The sequence below is a fragment of the Elgaria multicarinata genome, chromosome 11 (genome assembly GCF_023053635.1).
Source record: "Elgaria multicarinata webbii isolate HBS135686 ecotype San Diego chromosome 11, rElgMul1.1.pri, whole genome shotgun sequence".
In the NCBI taxonomy this organism is placed as follows: Eukaryota; Metazoa; Chordata; class Lepidosauria; order Squamata; family Anguidae; genus Elgaria; species Elgaria multicarinata.
Window position 1 is genome coordinate 29561830 of NC_086181.1, and position 20631 is coordinate 29582460.

The 20631-nt window shown below is 45.2% G+C and overlaps 1 protein-coding gene across 3 annotated transcripts in view; it reads left to right on the forward strand.

Annotated features, from left to right (window-relative positions):
- The window catches only part of PLEKHA4 (pleckstrin homology domain containing A4), a 49758-nt gene that overhangs the window by 3389 nt on the left and 25738 nt on the right, over positions 1-20631 (forward strand). The gene's annotated exons all lie outside the window — the stretch shown is intronic.

A 20631-nucleotide genomic window follows, 5' to 3' on the forward strand; every position in this document is an offset into this window, starting at 1 on the left:
AAAATTCATTAAAATAGCAGGAGGTAACTGGCAATGCTACTGGTCAGGAAATGCCTGGGCAAACAAATGTGTCTTAAGTAGGCAGAAAGTGGATCTCCAGATGATTTGGACTTCCACTCTCAGCATTCTTGACCATTGGCCATGCTGGTAGGGGCTTCTGGGAGATGAAGTTCAAAACAGCTGAAGATGTATCTCCTACCTGTTGTCTTACATTGATGGCATAAACACTCCACTAGAGGCCTGCTTGATTTCAAGGGGGAGATAATTCATCATGGCAGGTGCCATAACAGAGAAGGCCCTCCTGCACACCATGGCCAAACATCAACAGGCTGTGGTACAGTGATCAAGGCCTTCTTCTCAGAACACAGAGGCTGGTGGCCTTTATTGGAGAAGGCTTAGATAGGGTGACCGTATTTTGGAAACCAAAAAGGAGGACAACATGGTCGCCATGTTAAAATTATTTTAAAATAATAATTTTAAAACCTCAAACTTTAAAAAAAAATCCTAAAACTCAATGGTTGGACAGATCTGTTTTAAACTTGGCATAGCTAAAGTCCTTGTTAAGAGCAATCACAGTGCCAAGTTTCATCTCTTTATCTTTAAAAATAACATTTTTTAAAAAAAAATCCTCAATTTTTTTTAAAAATCCTAAAAATCAATGGTTGAACGGATCTGTTTCAAATTTGGTATGACTAAAGCCCTTCCTAGGAGCTACTATTGTGCCAAGTTTTATGACTTTATCTTAAAAAATGACGGAGTTATAAGCATTTTTGTTAATTCCCATTAGAGCTGCTCTTTGGGGGGGGGGAATCCAGATTTCCCCTCCCCCTCCCGGATTTGTCATCAAAACCCCGGGCAAATCCAGTTATATGGTCACCCTAGCTTAGAGCAAGGTGGGCAAATTGTGGGCCTCTAGTGTTTTTTGGCCTACAACTCCCATCAGCCCTAGCCAGCGTAGCCAATGGTGCGCATTATTGGAAATTGTAGGCCTTATTTTTCCCTTTGAGGCAGGTTTGGCATCAGCACCCAGCATCCTTAGGCACTTGCCCAGATCCCCATCATCATAGGACTGCCCACTGCTGATACCATCTTTGGTCCCCTGTCCAAACCCCCACCTTTCCTGCCTAGGGCTCCAAGCAGCACTGGATAGCTGAGTCTGGCCACCATCATTCCCACAATACTTCCATCATAGTGTTGCTCAGGAAGATTGTGGGAAATTAAAATGGCGGATAGACTCAAATGCCCAGTGCTGCTCGGAGCACAGTGGTCAGTGCCGCCACTGCCAGGTAAGTCTGCTAGAGAGCCCACCAGTGGAGGAGGGGGCCACCAAAGGCAACTTTGACCAGACCCCCTCAAATCTGGAGCTGACCTAGTTTTTGAGCAGAGGGGAAGCAGAAAGAAGATCCTCAAATGTTTGGGACTTCAGCTCCCAGCATTCCATGCTGATAAGGGTTTCTGGGAATTGGACATTCAAAACATCTGGAGATCTACCTTCTACCCACCCCTGTTTCTGAGAATGTGTTGAGTGACTAAAGCTGGGAGGCGAGAGTCTCTCCAAGTTAAATCTCTGCGTGAGGAATGGATATGAGGCACATGGCTGTCACTTAATGCACCATGCGGTGCCTAGCCTGCCACTGAGTGTGTTGCGACTGCGGAGGAAGGGAAAGCTGATAACATGATTGTAGAACAATCGTGGTTTTTCCCGAGTCTGTAGGAAAACAAGGGCTGATAACAAAGGGATCACAACATCACCTAGACCCTCCATAAAATTCTGAGAATGAAGCGAGACGATAGTGCCATAAAATCCTTGGGTTGGATCAGGACCTAGTCATAGAGTAGACCTATTGAAATCAAGGGGACTTAAGTTAGTCATGCTGAACTTCAGTCCCATTGCTTTTAGTAGATCTACCCTGTGACTAAATCTGGATCGCTCTCTCTTCTGGAAGCACCCCTGGCCTGGGGGACAAATCCAGACCTCCAGGGTTCCTCAATGCCCAGGCCCCTCCCCCTAGTCCCACCCCTTCTGGCTCCACCCCCTTCCCCCGACCAGAAATTGTTTGATGGTTTCCCATTTTTTGCCCAGTCTTTCCCCCATTCTAAAAGGTTGAAATGCCTCCCTTATGTCTTAGTTTATTTTATGTATTTATGTATTACATTTATATCCCACCTTTTTTCCACTTGCAAGGAACCCCAGGCAGCTTACATAGTCTTCCTCCTCACCATTTTACTTCACAATGACCCTGTGAGATAGGTTAGGCTGAGAGTCAGTGATCTAGTGAGCTTCATGGCTGAGTGGGAACTAGAACTCAGAACTCCTGAGTCCCAATCTAATGCTCTAACAACTACACCACACTGGCTCTCAGTATGGCTTAAACCTCAGTGTTAGCTTAAGTATGCTGGTATTTTTGGTAAATTTTGTCCCACCTCTTTTGCCTTCAGCCACCACCGGAAAGTATTCTCTGAAAGCTTCTCCAAAATTGAATTTGGCCCTCAGGTTGAAAGGAGCTTGACACCCCTGCCTTAAAATTATAAGATGCCACAACTATGAACTGTCTGAAAGCAGTGCGTCTGCCTTAAGGAATCAAAGTGCTCCAAAACCGTAATGAAACCACTTGAACTCAGCAGCGAAGGCATGAAGCGTTCTGCCTCAAAGCAAAGCCACTGCCTAAAAATGCCGTAAGTCAGACACGCCCCTCTTGGCTCAACAGAACCAGGGACAGAAGGCCACTGATATGCATGCCGCGAGCACACGCATGTGCCCTGTGTGTGTGCCTGTGTGCGCAGCAGGAGGTGAATTGCTGAGGTGACTTTTAGTGTGCATATTTGCGATGTGCAGTGCAAGCGTGCGCACTAAGTGGAAATTATGCTGATGTTGCCTTCAGCCCTTTTCAGTAAATCCAGGGAACAAACTCAAACTTCCGGCCTTTACAAACAGAATTCTAGCAACTGGGCTGCGGGTCAAACAACCAGCCAGGCTTGTGGCTTTCTATTGAGCCTGCAATCCTTCTAGCAGGACTCCAGCATTCTCTGCTGGGGAAACTTGCCCCCTCATTGAGATGTACAGCTCTGGCCCTCCTAGTCGATTTGTTGCCTTGAAGGATTTATTTATTTTTTCATTTGCAATTTTATTGAATATGTGTAAGGGTGGGGGTTATAAATAAAGCCAGACTGCTCACTTGAGGGAATGGTATTAAAGGCAAAACTGAAGTACTTTGGCCACATAATGAGAAGACAGGACACCCTGGAGAAGAGGCTGACGCTAGGGAAAGTGGAAGGCAAAAGGAAGAGGGGCCGACCAAGGGCAAGATGGGTGGATGATATTCTGGAGGTGACAGACTTGACCTTGGGGGAGCTAGGGGTGGTGACGGCCGACAGAAAGCTCTGGCGTGGGCTGGTCCATGAAGTCACGAAGAGTTGGAAGCGACTGAACGAATAAATAACAACAACAAGGCTAACATGTGGAAAAAAGCTTTGGGGGCATAAAAGGGTTTAAAGAGATAGATGAGTAATAGGGTTAACATTTTAATATTCAGAGGGACGACCGGGGACATTCATATTGTGCAGCTAGAGGTGAAATTCCTGGACCAGCGCAAGACGAACCAGAATGAAAGCATTCTTGGCAAATGCTTCCGTTTGCCAAGAATTCGCTTGCCTTCACATTTACATTTGATACCAACCCGGGGGTGAGAGGGGGAGCATTTCATTCCTGCATTTGAAATTCTCCCCCACCCCCTGCTGTACGACACGCACCAACCTGGATGGTGTTTTGGCCCCTATGAAACTTCTCTTTGATTAGCCAAACATCCAGCTTAGTGGGATTTTTTGCTTTCATTGTAGGTTTTTATTTTGGTTTTGCTTGTTTTAACTCATTTTGTACACTGCCCTGGCATTAATTAATGAATAGTGATATATAATAATAATAATAATAATAATAATAATAATAATAATAATAATAATAGAATCTGGAGCCAGGTGCCTGTTTACCCTACCCTGCCTGTTTGCTTTCTCTTCCCCTCCTTATTGTTTTATTATGGTTTTATTAGAATGTAAGCCTATGCGGAAGGGTCTCGCTATTTACTGTTTTACTCTGTACAGCACCATGTACATTGATGGTGCTATATAAATAAATAATAATAATAATAATTGGTGACATTTGGGTCTAGACTGAGAATCAAGGCCTCAAATGTGCTCTCCGCCTGCCACACACACATTTGATTCTCATATGGCAATGTATCTCAGCCAGACATATGGTATATATATATATATATATATATATATATATATATATAGGATAGGAAACAGACTGTCTTGCTGGAACAATGTCCCAATTTCTGGGAGAGTTTTGCCACCAGGTGGTGCCAGAGGTTCCACCTTCTCCTACATCAGGAGACGAGCATCAATATCACACCCACCGCACCAGTCAAAAGTATGTCTTTCTGCCTTGCCAACTTCCCAAATTCCTGTTTTTCTAAAGCTTTGCGGCCACTCCTCTCCCGGAGTTAAGGTCAGGAATTCGGACTCCCCACTCCCCACTCCCCCTATACTAACCCCCTCCCTCTCTCTCTCTGTTTCTATCTACCCTCCCCTGTTCCCTAGCCAAGCCCCCAGGAAGGTGGCGTGGTCGCGGCTCCAAGGATTGAAATTCAATCTCTTTGCTTTATTCCTCGCCTCTCTCTTCTTCCAGAGCCGCTGCAAAGGAAAGAGGGAAGGAGAGGGACGGAAAGCAGTGATTAGAAAGATCGATAAGAGCGGATTGGAAAGGAGAAATGGGTGTAATGCAGCTGGGAAGCTGAGCAGCCACATTGTGTAATTGTGTATCTATAGAGGAGAGGGGAGGGCAGGGAAATTGAACGCATGGACGGAGAAGATAGATAGGGAGCGATAAGATGAGAGGGATGGAGTGGGTGGAGGGGGGGAGATAAGGGAGGGGAATCAGCCGGAGGTGGGGGTGCAGGGAGGGATGGAGATGGGAAAAAATAGAGAAGGCTGTGTCTGGATAAAGAGAGGCGCAAGTGAGGGGCGGGATGGAGTGCTCTGATAACCAAATTATGCTGAGGGGCAGAGATCCGGCTCTGTAGACCAGACGGGTTGGGATCCAAGACCGACTGAAAGTTTCTTGAGGCCAGTAAGGGACCCCCTGCAAGAGATAGCTTTAGGCACCAGCCGACACCAGGAATCAGGTAAGACCACTAAATCCATCCCTTTAACCCTGCCCCTCCTGTTGGACCTCTGAGAGAGGCAACCCACAGCTTTCCAGCAATTTTGGACTACAATGCCCAACATCCTGGACCTGATGGGAGTTGTAGTCCAAAACCCCTGGAGAGTGCCAGAGGTGCCTACCCCTGGCCTAGGGAGACTCCCAACCTACGCTTCTGAGTGTCCCTCCCTCTTGGGGGTGTACCTCTGGGTTTGTGCATATGTGGTGAGGGGTGTGAGCCCATGGAGGGCCGAGTTTCTGGGCCCCTCGGCAGGCCTCCCAGCTTTGCCCTTCCAGTTGCGCCTCCTTCCAGCGGATACCTATCAGCCGAAAAAGGAGAGAGTTTCTAGTTTCAAAGTTCTTAGATGTGTTCTTTCTGGCATGGAAGGGCACAACAAGCTCCCTGGTGCTGCTCCCTCTCTGGCTGACGCGCCAGGTTGGTTCCCCACATGCCATGCTGGTCTTCCTGGGAGAGGCAGGGGCTGATGGATAAGGCCACTGGTGCGTCGAATGGCCACTCCTACTTTAGTGAACCCAGGACTGAGAGTCGGCTGGGGCCCTCCTCTCATGCTGCCCATGCTGGAAGCAGGACACTCAGGCTTCACCAGTTCCCAAAGGAACTTTCACTACCACTGCAGACCCTCTGATGTTCCTCACAACTGTAGACCCAGAGAACGCCGCTGGGCGCAGCAATGTTTGCAGTGACCCCCAACTTTGCCAGGTTCTTGAGGCCCGGCTACCTGACCCATGTGGCGCACCACACTCCCAGGCTCCTCTGGGAGTTGCCAATGGGGGTGTTGTTTTTACTGGCTTTGCTTCTGCACTTTCTGCTAGACAAAGAGAAATTAAGTAAGTACGTGTTCCCCGCTGCACCTGACAATGGGGGAAAGTTTACTTGCTCCCTCACCCATTGTTGGGCTGCTATTAATCGCATGGGAGTAAGCCCAGCCAACCACTGACAAAAAGTCAACCACTTAGCCAGGGCTGCGAGCTTCCTCTCTCCACAGTGCCTATTTCTTACCGCTGTTCCCGAATGGGTTAAAAAGCGCCTGGAGCGAGCTTTCTGAGTGCTGGGTGGGGCTGGGGTTATGCGGACACACGAACCCCTGTGACGGATGCAAAGTATGCTCCTTCGCCCCCGCGACCAGCTGCCCCGGCTCCTTTTGTCTCAGCTGCTGCGTTCAAATGCCAGCGGATGAATAAAGAAAGGGATCCGATTTGCTGAGAAAGTACCGCCAGCTATTCCTCTACCCCCCCTCCCCAAATGCACCCAACCCAGTGCTGGGATAACATAGGCACACCCTTAGCAGTGTTCAGGGACCTACACCCCGTCACCCTCCTTGCTGGCTCATCCGAGATAACCACGCTTGAAGTAAGGCGGTCCAGTCTTTTGTAGAGGAAGGGATGGGACGAGATCTTGGTTTTGGGGTTTCTTGGCCATGTCAGCAGGCCTATGGAGCTCATCCCATTGGTTGACTTTGATCGCTTTTCGGGTCCCATTAGCCAGCTTGTAATGGAGTTTGCTCTTTGGTTGGCTGCAGTCTAAAGTTCTGCCGTAAGTGTTAGCCAATTAACAGTTGCAATTGATTGACTAATAGCTGAATCACAGGGTTGGCCTGGCTCCCTGCTGAATCAGTGGGGTTGACAGTGCTCAAAGAGCTTGGAAAGAGCTGGCACTGTGCAGGTAGCAGAGGTGTTCTCGCTTCACGGCCGGCCCTACCATTAGACAGGTGCCAAACATCGGCGTACCACCATTTACAAGGGGAAGTGTCAGGGACACCTCTAGGCACTGAAAAGTTTAGGGCCCTAGCTCCATAAGTTTAATTGCCATGTGGGTTGATGGGGGAGCATAACTGTGATCTCCCCAGAAATCCCCCCCCCCCTTGACTGGTAACTAAGGTTAGGAAAAAAAAACTCCCATTGGGATCAGAGGAGATACTTCTTTCTACAGTATACTGCAAAGGGGGATTTGTGGAGGGTTTTTTTCAGTATGTTTTGGAGGGGAGGGTTACCCCTTCACTTCCCAGGTGCAACTCCCCTTGTAAATCACTTCCTGCATGACAATTATGCTGAGGAATAAAAGTCTTCCATAGGCATGAATGAACACTCAGGGTTCTGGGGAACAGATGTGGGTCGTAGAAAATATATTTGGGGCTCGGGGCCCATGGACCCTGGCCTAGCAATGCCGCTGGGGAGCACCATTTGGATATCTTTTCTCAGGCACTGAAACATCTTGGGACATCTCTGACTGCCTCTAATGTCCTAAGTGCCAGATGTGATGAAACAGAAAAGTAGCTTTTCCTTCTGATGGAAAAGGAAATTAACAGTAGCCAAATTTGATGAAAAAGGAATTTAAGAGTAGAAGATAGCTTGAAGTTGCACACAATATCTACCACAGATGGCAAATCCCTTTGGGTATTTGTATAGGAGGGGGCATTTTTCATGTCGGCAAACCAACTTTAGAACAGCCTCCCTAAAGAAGTTCATATGGTGCCGACCCTACAGCCAAACATTTCATTTGGCTCCAGCATTTTAAATTGGTTTTATTGCCTTGGTTTTGCTTGGTATTTTATGGACTTGTTGCCTTGTAGCCTTATATGAAATTGGGTGTGTTGCGCTGTGTTGTTTTATTGTATTTTAGTTTTGTTATTGCATGCTGCCCTGTACAATCCATCAGGACGAAGGGCAGGTAATAACATTATAAAATAAGTAAATAAAAAAATACAAGTATAATAAAAAATAATAAGAGTAATAAGAACTGTGGTGGAGGCTGGTAGCTCCAATGTTTGTGGGGCAGTGAATCTGTTCCGGGTTTCAGTCAGAACCAGTCAGCACTCTAAAGTAGGGTGACCATATGAAAAGGAGGACAGGGCTCCTGTATCTTTAACAGTTGTATTGAAAAGGGAATTTCAGCAGGTGTCGTTCGTATATATGGAGAACCTGGTGAAATTCCCTCTTCATCACAACAGTTAAAGCTGCAGGAGCTATACTAGAGTGACCTCATTTAAAAGAGGGCAGGGCACCTGCAGCTTTAACTGTTGTGATGAAGAAGGAATTTCACCAGGTTCCACATATATACAAATGACACCTGCTGAAATTCCCTTTTCTATGCAACTGTTAAAGATACAGGAGCCCTGTCCTCCTTTTCATGTGGTCTCCCTACGTCTAAAGGAGCTTTCCAAGCTTTGATAGGTCATGTACAGTTCTGACTTAAACCCGGAGCGGATTCACTGCCCCACGAACATTGGAGCCACCAGCCTCCACTGAAGAACAGGTGTAGTGTAGTGTTGAAAACATAGAGCAACAAATCAGGAAGTTCCCAGTTTGAATATCACCCGTGCTGTGAACTCATTACATGGCCTCAGTCCTTCCTCCCACCATCTGAACTATGGGGAAAATAATCCTGACTTACTGTACAGGGTTATTTGTAAGGATTACAATTAGATAATGCAGGGGAAGTGGTTTGAACACTTGAAAGTGGTATAAAAATGTTAAGTATTTGCAGGAGTAATAACCACATTCAGGGGAAACTGCCCCTTCGCTTGGAGTTTGCAATATAGAAATATACGTTTCATAGATTAATTTCTGGCATAATAAAGCTGTATTTTTTTTTAAAAAAAATATTGTTGGCAGACCCAGCCTAATTAAGGTCCTCTCCTGTTTGCCTTCAAGGGAATGTTCTTGGAATGATTTCTGTGGAGGCATCCATGTGGAAGACATTATAGAACTGATCATTCTTGGGGATTCTTGAGAAATGAGTCGGTGTTACAGGAATCTAGCAGACCTTTGCTGAAAAATCCGTTTGAATGACCCATTCTGATATAATATTTTCCAGGTGTCTTGTATGAGTAAGATATTACCTCGAAGCAGGAGCTACATACTGAGATGTTTTTGCTGTTTTGATTTATTGAACCATGTTGCCAGATAAATAAGATGAGCTTTGCGAGAGCAAAGCTGCTGGCACAAAGCGAAGTTCCTCAACAAAGCTCAGCTCTTGTTAGTTAACTGTGCATTCCCTTGTCTATTTACTCTAAAAATGAGGCCCACGGAGTTGAATGGAACTGATTCCCAGAGCAGTGTAGCCTAAGGCTATAATCCTATGCACACTTATCTGGAAGGAAGCCCCATTGACCATTGTGGGATTTACATCAGAGTAAACACACCCAGGGTTGGACTGAAAGCATCATCTGCTCCTTTAATGCAAGCGAGACAAGGTGTATCAGAAGAGCTGGCCACGTCACACTCAGCCGCCTCTGTGCAGGAAAATACATGATCCCCACATGTAGGTTGTAACGTGAGGAACCTCTTAAATAGCTGTATGTACAAAGAGTCAGTCACACTTTCTTGACGTGTCCATGCACAGCAATTTACATACCTGTAGGATAATCCCACATTATTAGTGACATATGAGAATCATGGGGTTGGATCCAGATTTAGTCATAGAGTAGATAATAATATAATAATAATATAATATATTTATTTGTTACCTGCCTCTCCCTCCAGATTGAGGCGGGGTACAACACAAATGCAAATGCCATAAAATACATATAATTAAAACATTCAAAACTAATACATCATTAAAAGCAGCACATTATTAAAAGGCATCTTAAAATTCAACTGGGTAGGCCTGCCAGAAGAGATCAGTCTTTATAGCTTTCTTAAAATCCGGAAGACTGTTAAGTTGACGAATCTCTCCCGGCAGGTCATTCCATAACCTGGGAGCGGCAGAGGAAAAGGTCCTCTGGGTACTAGTTGTCAGCTTTGTTTTTGTTGACCCATTGAAACCAATCAAACTTATGACTAACTTAAGTCCCATTGGTTTCAGTGGGTCTATTCTCAGTATAACTAATCTAGATCCATCCCATGGTACTTCTGTTTATTTTCATGTTGAGATCCAGTGACGTGAAACACGTTTCAGAAATGGAGCACCTCAAAAAAGATATTGAAGAGCTGGAAAAGGGGCAGAAAGGGGCAGAAGTGACTCCTCTATGAAGAAAGTTTACAGTGTTTGGGACTGTTTAGCTTAGAAAAGAGGTGGGGGGGGACATGATAGAGGCATATAAAAATATGCGTGGTGTGGGGGAAGCAGATATGGAGATATTTTTCTAACATAATACTAGAACCTGGGGTCATGCGGCGGGAGATTCAGGACAGATAAAAGGAAGGACTTCTTCGCACAGTGCATAGTTTAAGCTATGGCATTCGCTCCCACCAGATGTAGTGATGGTTACTAACTTGGATGTCTTAAAAACAGGATTGGACAAATCCATGCGGTTGTATCCAATGTTAATCTAATTTAAGTTCCATTCAAGGCCAGTGCCAGACTATTTTGCGTCCTAGGCAAGGCCTTACACACACTATTTACACACACACCCAAAAATTTGCCAACTTCGATTCAGCTGTTCAAGAAGAGTTTCTGAACTATTATATTTTACTTTTATTATGTTTTTCTTAGAACAGCTAATTTGTATGAAACTATGACTTTAAAGGGCAGCACTGCACCCCTCTGAGGTCTGTGCCCTAGACGGCCTAATGGTAGCACCGGCCCTGGTTCCATTCATTTCAGTATGTCTACAGTTCCCTAGGAATAACCTTGGATACAAACCATTGAGGATAAAGGTATCAATAGCTACTAGTCATGGTTATTTGTTTACGTACTCACTTACAGGATTTATATACCGCTCGGTATCTGACAAGATTTTCCAGGGGTCAACAATATTTTTAAAAAGAATCAAAATGCAGAATAAAAATATTTAAAATCAGTTTATGTTCTCTAAAACCATGGCTGGGCAGTCAGTCAGGGAAAGCTTGTTCAAATAAAAATGTTTTCAGCAGGCGTCAAAAATGAAACAATGCCCGTGCTGGCCTAACATCAAGAGGCAGGAGTTCCACAGAGAGGGAGCCAGAACGATGAATGCCTGGTGTGGAGAATGTGGATAGGAAGTCCTGTTTCTCCCTTCCTCATAATGCTAGAACCCGGGGTCATCCCATGAAGCTGATTGGTGGGGGATTCACGACAGATAAAAGGAAGGACTTCTTCACACAGCGCATAGTTAAACTACGGAATTCGCAACCACAAGGTGTAGTGATGGCTTTAAAAGGGGGTTGGATAAATTCCTGGAGGAGAAGGCTATCAATGGCTACTAGTCCTGATGGCTAAGTGCAACCTCCAGTATCAGAGTAAGCCTGTATACACCAGTTGCCGGGGAACATGGGTGGGAGGGTGCTGTTGCACCCGTGTACTGCTTGTGGGCTACCTGTTGACAGCTGGTTGACCTCTGTGCGAGCAGAACACTGGACTAGATGGACCCTTGGTCTGATCCGGCGTGGCGCTTCTTACGTTCTTATGAAGGCTCTACTCTGAGTGGACTCCAAAACAGACTGTAGGTCCAGGCAAAATCATCAGGAGAATCTCATCTGATGACCTCAGTGACTGGTCAGGCTGTATCATGGCTCAATATTACCTTCAGTATCGGGGGGGGGGAAATATTTATTTATTTATTACATTTATAGCCCATCTTTTATCCTCACAACAACAACCCTGTGAGGTAGGTTGGGCTGAGAGTCTGTGACTGGTCCAAAGTCACCCAGTCGGCTTCCATGGCTGAGTGGAGACTGTCTACCAGTTGCAGGGGAACATGAACCATTGTGGGAACAGAATGTTGGACTCGACGGACCAGCGCGATCCAGCACGACTCCTTTTATGTTAGCTTCCTTTCTCCTCCAGCAGCCTGCTGCATTCCTACGGTGGGTGGGTGGGTGAATAAGGGGCTTCCCTCTTTGGGCAGTCCATTTGGTTTCTAAACCTGACAGTGGAGAGACAAGAGTGGAGTTGGCATGTGTAGCTCAGGGATCTCAGAAAACGAGATATGTTTAAAGAAGAGTCGAGATCCGCCCTTTGTTGCCAGTTGTATGTGTGAGAGAGTGAGTCGTAAGCTGTCATCTTTCCACAAAAAGTCCATTCAAGAGAGAAAGGCAAAATAGCTGCACAACTATCTTTTCACTGGTAGTACTAGGAGTTGTGAGTCTGGAAGTAGCATTCCCCCCCCCTCCCCAATCCATTCCAGGAGTAGATGGGGAAGAGTTAAACCTACCAGACAGCTGCAAAAATGAATTCGACCATGCAAACACTTCAGTCCACTTTGACCTTTGGCCAAACTGTGAAGTGCTTCAGCTAAGCCAGGGTGTGAGGGCATTTCAGAGTTTTCGCTGGGGCCCTGCTCGCTCTCATCCTGTGTGTGTGTGTGTGTGTGTAAGGCACTGCTGTGGGGAAGTTCACCGTGCCAGAGCCGGGGGCGTAATGACATATTCAGTCATGAATGCCAAAACCTACTCCCTTATCCCCCAAAACACTACCTAGTTTTAACTGCTACTTTTAATTGCACTTTCTTTCTTTCTTTCTTTCTTTCTTTCTTTCTTTCTTTCTTTCTTTCTTTCTTTCTTTCTTCTGAAATGTGATTTCTTTTTGTTTCGCTTTTATTGTATTGGTTTTTGTTGCTGTTTGCATTCTGTCGTGAATGGCTCTGAGAACTGTTTGGTTGAAGGGTGGGATACAAATGTATAAAATAAAATAAAAAATAAAATAAAATAAAATAAAATGGTGCACTGGCTGACTCTGCGTTTCTGAGCCCAATTCAGAGTGCTGGTTTTGACCTATAAAGCCTTATAGGGCTTAGGAGCACAATACCTGACAGTTCATCTCTCCTGATATTAACAATTGACATCTGAGGCCCTCCTCCAACTGCCTCCCCTGAAGGAGGTTCGGAGGATGGCAAAAAGGGAAAGGGTCTTTTTGGTGGAGGCCCCTGCAATGTAAAATGCTTACCCAACGAGGCCCACCCGGCACCAACATTGTCATCTTTTTGGCTCCATATTGAGACTTTCCTCTATTCCCAAGCGTTCAATGACATATGATGGGCTGTTTAATGTATCAGTTGAATTGCTGATGGTCGCCATGGACCGTTTAGTTGTTTTATGGGATGGTTGCATTTTAATTTATAATTCTTGTAGCTGTTTCACATTTTGTATTTGCCCCGCCTTCCTACCAAAAAATGGCAGTCAAGGCAGCTATTTACAAACATGATCTCTTATTTCAACTCAATAAATGGATTCCATTCACTCAAGAGTTTTGGATCATGCTGTCTACCATCTCTCAGTCTAGGTATCTCACTAAGGTTTCATAAACTCTGCTACTTTGCATGAATTTAACCTTATTAAACTGTTTTCTTGTGCTCTGTACTGGTTTTACCTACTATTTAAAATTTCTCGCAACAGAGGACAGGTAAGCTATGAGAGCACCTGTTTAGGTGAATTCTATAGGCAAGACAAGTCGGAGGAAGAAAAAAAAAACACCGTCAGTCACAATATACAGAAGGATGAAAGAAAAATTCTTCCCGATCCTAACTAGGGGATCAACCAAAGCTTAAGCTTAGATAGAATCTATCCACATGCCCTCTACCCGAGGGGTGGGCAACGTGTGACCCTTCAGCTGTTGGATTGCAACTCCCATCATCCTTTACCATTGACTATGCTTGCTAGGGGCAGCGGGAGGTGCAGTCCGACAACATTTGGAGAGCTAGAAGTTGCTCAGGATTTTTGGTGAGCGCAAGCCTTTCCTTCCTTTTTCATCTCTACCCCCACCATCTTGGTAACCCCATTTTTCCATCTTCCTGTAGGGCCCTAGGCGAAGGCTGCGGCATCACGGCCTTTGAACTCAGTGTGGGAGGTTGAATGAGGACCTTCACAGACAGCTGGCTCAACGTTCCCCAAGCTGTTCAGGGTCAGGGAGGGGGGTCCTGGCAGCATCAATGCCCCATTCATGCGCTTGGCGTCATTGCAAGGGTGAGAGGTGGGCGGAAGGAACGGAATGCAAGGGGCAGCGTGTGCCAAGGAATTATGGAGGTGCCCTGTGGCTCGGGAGCATGAGACAAAATCATGTTCCCAGCCAATGCTAGATGGGAAAGGAGTTTTGCATTCAAGAGCCTCAACAACTTCGGATGGACCACATTCGGAATTCTCCACTGGTTGTTCTCTTTGTCCCCCTGTTGTGAGTCGTGGCATTGTGGAAACTGGTCCTTCTTCTGGTGGTGTTTACTGATGGGGCTCAACGGCCACAAATGGACGGGCAATCCATTCTGCGCATCGTCATAGTCTGTCTGCCTGGAGGATTCTCAGCCACCTGGAAAATATTTTGAACCACCGGCAAGGTAGGAATAGGGAGCGGAAACTCTTGAGCGAGCCTCGAGAAGAAGAGGTTAGATCTGGCTGGCAGAAAAGATGGTTTAGGGCAGCCTCCTCCAACTACAATGTACTACATTGTCCTTCACTTCAGGCAGCAACAGGTCTTGGAGTGGCCTAGGGTCACACCTTTTGGCCTAGTTCTCTGCAGTGGGCTAGGCTGAGAGAAAAATACTGGCCCAGCATTACCCAGTGTGATGCAAGTCCTGCATTCTAAGAAGAGTGAGCACATTGAAAGCCAAGAAGATATGATGAGAACCAGGGACTTTGCAGGCTCATAGCTCAGTGGTGGAACACCTGCTTTGCATGCAGAAGGTCCCAGGTTCAATCCCTGGCATCTCCAGGTGGGGCTGGAAAAAGCCTATCTAAAATCCTAAAGAGTCACTGCTGGTCAGTCTTGACAATACTGGGTGAGATGGACCAATGGTCTGACTCGTTATATGGCAATTTCTATGTTCCTAAAACAGATGGACAGACAGACGCAGGTGTTGTCATGATCCCATAGAAACATAGAATGGTGGTGAAATGATATCAGAGCTTCACTCCAGGGTGAAACTGCTGAATTAGAACTTAGCTACATGTTTGATTCTGTTCCTTTAGGCCTGAACTGAGACAAGAGTTTCCTGTCCCATTACTACAAGTGTTTAACTAACATAGCGCATATAGGATGGTTGTATTACCACTATTGTTGTGAATAGCCATTGAGCTGGTCTTGTATGTATTTCAGGGTTGCATAGAATTGTCACAGACTGTACCTCTGCATGTCATCACCATTTGGCCTAGCTCTTTACATGCCTACCTTACATCTGTGTGTGTGAGTGTGTGTATGAGAGAGAGAACCATGAACAAAACGAACCACAACAGGCGACCACCAAAGGAATAAAGTTAAACCAGTCAAGTAATTGTTATTCAAATTTGTACATATTAAACCAGTCAATACATTGAATTAGGACCCCATTAGTAATGAGAGTAATATGCAATCAAAAACAATTCACATACATAAACAGTATATCTAGACCAAATCAGTCAAAGTAATTAAACATTGTTTTAAAGACCACATTAACAAAGTTCATGATATTCCTTGTTTCGAAGATTTCTTTTTCAAAACGTTGGTCTTAATAAATCCAAAGCGTTGGTCTTAGTAATCGCCAGCCAGCAGTGAAATGCTCTCACAATCTCGTTTTATTTAGTTTTCAGAGATGCACAGGAAACGATGTGGCGGAGCAAAATAGGCTCCACTGGACTTGATAAAAATACCAGAAGGTGGTTTCATCTCTGAAAACTAAATAAAACGAGATTGTGAGAGCATTTCACTGCTGGCTGGCGATTACTAAGACCAACGCGTTGGATTTATTAAGACCAACGTTTTGAAAAAGAAATCTTCGAAACAAGGAATATCATGAACTTTGTTAATGTGGTCTTTAAAACAATGTTTAATCACTTTGACTGATTTGGTCTAGATATACTGTTTATGTATGTGAATTGTGAATTGTTTTTGATTGGATATTACTCTCATTACTAATGGGGTCCTAATTCAATGCATTGACTGGTTTAATATGTACAAATTTGAATAACAATTACTTGACTGGTTTAACTTTATTCCTTTGGTGGTCGCCTATTGTGGTTCGTTTTGTTCATATTAACTCCACCATTGCCTTGCATTTACTTGAGAGAGAGAACCTGACTTCTTCAACCTGATGCTCTCCAGGGCTGTTGGACTGCAATTCCCATAATTACCACTCCTTATGGCCAATGGAGGGCACCAGGTTGGGGAAGGACTGTATAAACCAATGACATATTTGTCTGTTGAGATGAAATTCCAGTTGTCAAGGCTGGGGCTTCATTGACCCAAGGAACTCTTGACCTCCTGCCCCAGATTTGCAGAAGCAACATAATATGCACACCTGCTTAGTTTGCCTGAGTGCACAGGCCACTGAACGTTGCTTGTCGTCACGGCACAGAATGTTGATTTATTTTTCAAGTGCTGAAAATTCACCGCCTTGAGGGCTAACATGCGTCCCATTCCTGCAGCATCCTCTGAACCTCCCCATTTCTGTAACCTGAGTGCCACTAAGCCCCTGCCTACCTCCGCATTGCAGGCAGCCATGGCTTCTTTTGAATCAACTAGACTGGCCTCACTAGGCGGTCTGCTGTGTCTTTCTCTTAGGAATGTCAGCCTTGACTAAAGCTGATAGTCCGGAGCAGCCATATAGCTCAGCAGCAGTGGAGTGCATGCTTTGTATATGAAAAAGATCTCTGGGGATATATATATATATATATATATATATATATATATATATATATATATCGCATGGGCCTCCTTTGCTGAGCTCCCGGAAAGATGCTGACTGTCAGGCAGGGTTCAGACGTAACAATCCTGGTCTGGTCAACCGTGGTTTCTCATGTTGATTTGATACTGATATATCCTGGTTTGTAGGGAACTCCTGGTATGCATATCATGAAGCTGTGGTTAGATAAACTGTAGAATGGGGGGCAGTGTGGAGTCCATGGGCACCAGGGTGCCCTCGGACACTTTTTTGGGTGTCCACCTTGGTGTGTGTGTGCGTGAGTGAGTGAGTGAGTGAGTGAGAGAGAGTCTACAGATGATGAGGCTGGAGGAGAGTGTATGGCTGGTAATTCAAAGCGAGAGAGAGAAAGAGATGTGCGTGTGCATGTGGCGGGGGGGGGTAATGTGTTTGCTGGCAGAGGGAATGGGAAGAAAAAGAGTTTGCCTTTTCTGAAATAGTTTTTATTGGCACTGTGGGTTCAAAGGAGTTGTTTTGTAGGTTGAGGTTCAGAGCCCACCTCTGCCTTATATTCAGTCTTTGGGGCAGGTTATTTATCCTTTGGCCATGCCTCCTATGGCAGCCATATTGTGGTGGTGCCCAGGATGGTTTGTCAAATTCCTAAATGTGGCCACAGGCCCAAAAAGACTGCCTGTCCCCTGTCCTAGAAGTATTACACTGGCCCGGTTCAGAAGACACCTTAAACCATGGCTTTAATCAGGGTGAAAAAGGCAAAACAACAACAATCTTATTCACCCTGGTTAAAGCTGTGGTTTAAGGTGTCTTCTGAACAGGGCCATTAAGTTATGTGAGAGAAGGGAAGGGGAAGCACATGGGCCCATTTCTCATTCTGGACCCAATAAACCGAGGTTTTTATCAGACCAGGATCATGACTTCTAAATCCAGCCTCAAGGTAGAGAGTTCTGAGCCAGATGGACTGATGATGCAACTCAACAGAATGCAGCTTCATTTGTTAAAAAGAACCAATTCTACTCTCAGTATCTTTAAAGTGTTGACTCATTCCCAATTCTGTAAACCACGTAGAGATTTATAATACTATGCAGTATACAAGTATAATAAATAAATAAATAAGTAAATAATCTTCTCACTGGTTCTACAGAGTGGAGCTGGAGGAAGGTAGTTGAACTTAGATCCCATTTAAATGGGATCAGTGGCCACAAAACACAAAGTACCTTTGGGGTGGGGGAGCAGGGAGAAGAGAAAAATGGAAAACCATGGAATATGAAGGGGAAATAGAATAGAGTATCCTGGAAAAGGACATGGCTAGCTGGTTGGAGTTACATTTGACGTTGTAACATTATGTTGCAAGTCTCACTTGTTCCCTCTAATAGTGAACTCTGGGAGTTGAGTGCTGACCAGAATAGAGCCGAAATGGGGCCACTGAAAAAACAGTGGCAGGCAGCCTCATGCTCAGCTGAACCGCAAGATACGCAGAAGTACAAAAAGTTTTTTTAAAAAATGGGATCTCCAGTGACTATGGGATGTTGAGTGACAATTCAGAAAGAAAAACAAGGGAGGGCAAGAATGCATTGGTCTTTTTGAGCTCCTTACTGCTTATAGCACCTTGGAGGAGGGCATGGCTGACTGGCACTCCTCTCTTAGGGTGTGAGGATACACTGCAACATTTTGCTACAGGTCCCCCTTGCCCAAAGTACTAGACTCCAGAATTATGCATGGAATCAGAGAAGATGAACACCAGTGTCTGTAGATGAATCCCCAAGGAAAGAGGATGAAGTTCTGAATGCCTGCTTAAGAGGGAATCAGAAATAGCCTCTGGGAGTTAAAGCCTCAAACATTAAGAAATGGGTTTCTGGTGATTTAACAACAAAGAGGCGATTAACTGTAGGATCCTGCTGCCAAGGGAAGGGGTGGAATTTCCCATCTCACCCATTCGACTCCCTCCCCGCCCCTCTCTTAAGAGATGCTTTTGCCAGACGCAAGCAGGTGGGTTTGATCCAAAAATAACTAGAGGGAATTCATGGGCTGGGGGTTGAAAAGGGCAGCAGGTTCCAACGCTCCATTTCTGCTCCATTTCTACTTTCCGTTCCATTTTTTAAAAAGAATACGAATCATTGAAGGATGCAAAACCGACTGTATACACTGGAAAACAAAAGGGTTGTAATTGGCGCCTATTATATTCTTTGCATCCCCTGCGGCTTCAGGGAGTCTTGAATTCTGTGTCCAGAAAATGCAGATTCTGCTATCGATATAAATTAGGCAAAGCCAACAAAACAGATGTTAATCCATTTATTCTGAGCAATGCTGCTGCTTTATTTTACATTATGTGTGTGTGCACGTGTTTTTTGCTGTTGCAGAGTTTGGTATAAGGGACAAGAAAGTGATGCAGCAACGCTGAGAGATATTAGATGTGGGGGGAAGGAATTTGAAAGCCATGTTTAATGGGTGGGAGCTCCAAACAAACGTTCTCCCTCTCCTGACCAGGACAGACTTTTGCAGTTCTTGCCTGTGCATTTCAACAATATTTTGACAGACCCATGAAGGCTAGAAACTTGACCTGTATTTAAAAAAGAAAAAGCATGCAGATACTCTCAGGAATCCCAATTCTGTGTTGGATATTGCATTCTGTTTGAGATTCAGCATGCTGAAGCTCTGATTACTGAAACCATAAGACAGCCTTGTATTTAAGCATTAGCCTGGTTACCACAGGGGACAAGGAATTCCATGCAGGCGAGTGAGTGAACTAGCAGAGAGGAGGGATGGCGCCCTCTGTCCCTGTTCTGCACCCAGCATAGAAAAACAGCAGGCTGGCGCAGGAGAGATTGAGCTCTCCTTTCTCCTTTTACCGGTCCCCCAGCAGGCTAGTGAAATGTTGTGAAGTTATTTACAAGTAGGGGTGTAGTGGTAAAGCAGGAACTCCTCATGACAACCTTCATAGCCGTGCCTCCAAGGAGAGTGCAGAAAATGCAGACTGCAATCCTTATCAACCAGCCAGATCCATATCAACCAGCCAGTTCTAGCAGTTTTCATTTCCACCGGGAGTTTTTGTAAAGTGAATGGGTCTTAACTGCCCATTCAAGTGTACTCCCCCCCCCAATACTTTGCATTACAATAGGGAACAACATATTGATGCTGGGGAAATTGGTTTCCTCTCAGCTACTGTGAGAGTTGCAGTTAAGTGCAAAGGAAACAGGGAATTAAAAAAGTGTGGCTGCATCCATGTGAGGCCTAGCTCCACTAGACCAGAGTTTACAAAGCTGCCATGAACACTGGGATTCATCTTTCTTCTTGTATGATCACAGTCTGGGGCCTACAATAACAGGTTGTGTTGTCTCTCAAGTGTTGTCCCTCAACCAGGGATTTAAAGGCCCGCTTCCCCGGCGCGTTAATAGCCAATCAAACACACGAGGCTGGAGAATACACTTAATCCATTTACTTCGGATACTGCAGTATGGGGGTGCTCTCCGGTTCCACAAGATGGAGGCACCCAGAACAAAGGAATCTCACAGTATATATAGGCCCTGACTACAAGAGGGTGTTAGTCTCTTTCTAACCCTTCTATTGGTCAGTTCTGGATTAGCAAGTTAAGTTACGTTCAATTTTCAAGTTAAGGTGCACAATCTCAACGAGTCATAGGTTACATTGGATGCTCTATTGGTTGAAAGTTTTTCCCTTTGTCTGCTAGGACATGATGTCCACCATTAAGGAATGCAAATCTGGCATATAGCCATATGTAGCCACCCTTTGGCAAAGAAGCCATCTTTAACCCTTGGCACATTACATTCATCAGAGAGATGAAACCTCTCACTGGGGACATCAGTTGGACTTCAAAGGGTCTAGGACAGCCTTTCCCAACCTGGTGTCCTCCAGATGTTTGGGACTTCAACTCCCATCAGCCCCAACCAGCATGGCCAATGGTCGCGAATGCTTGGA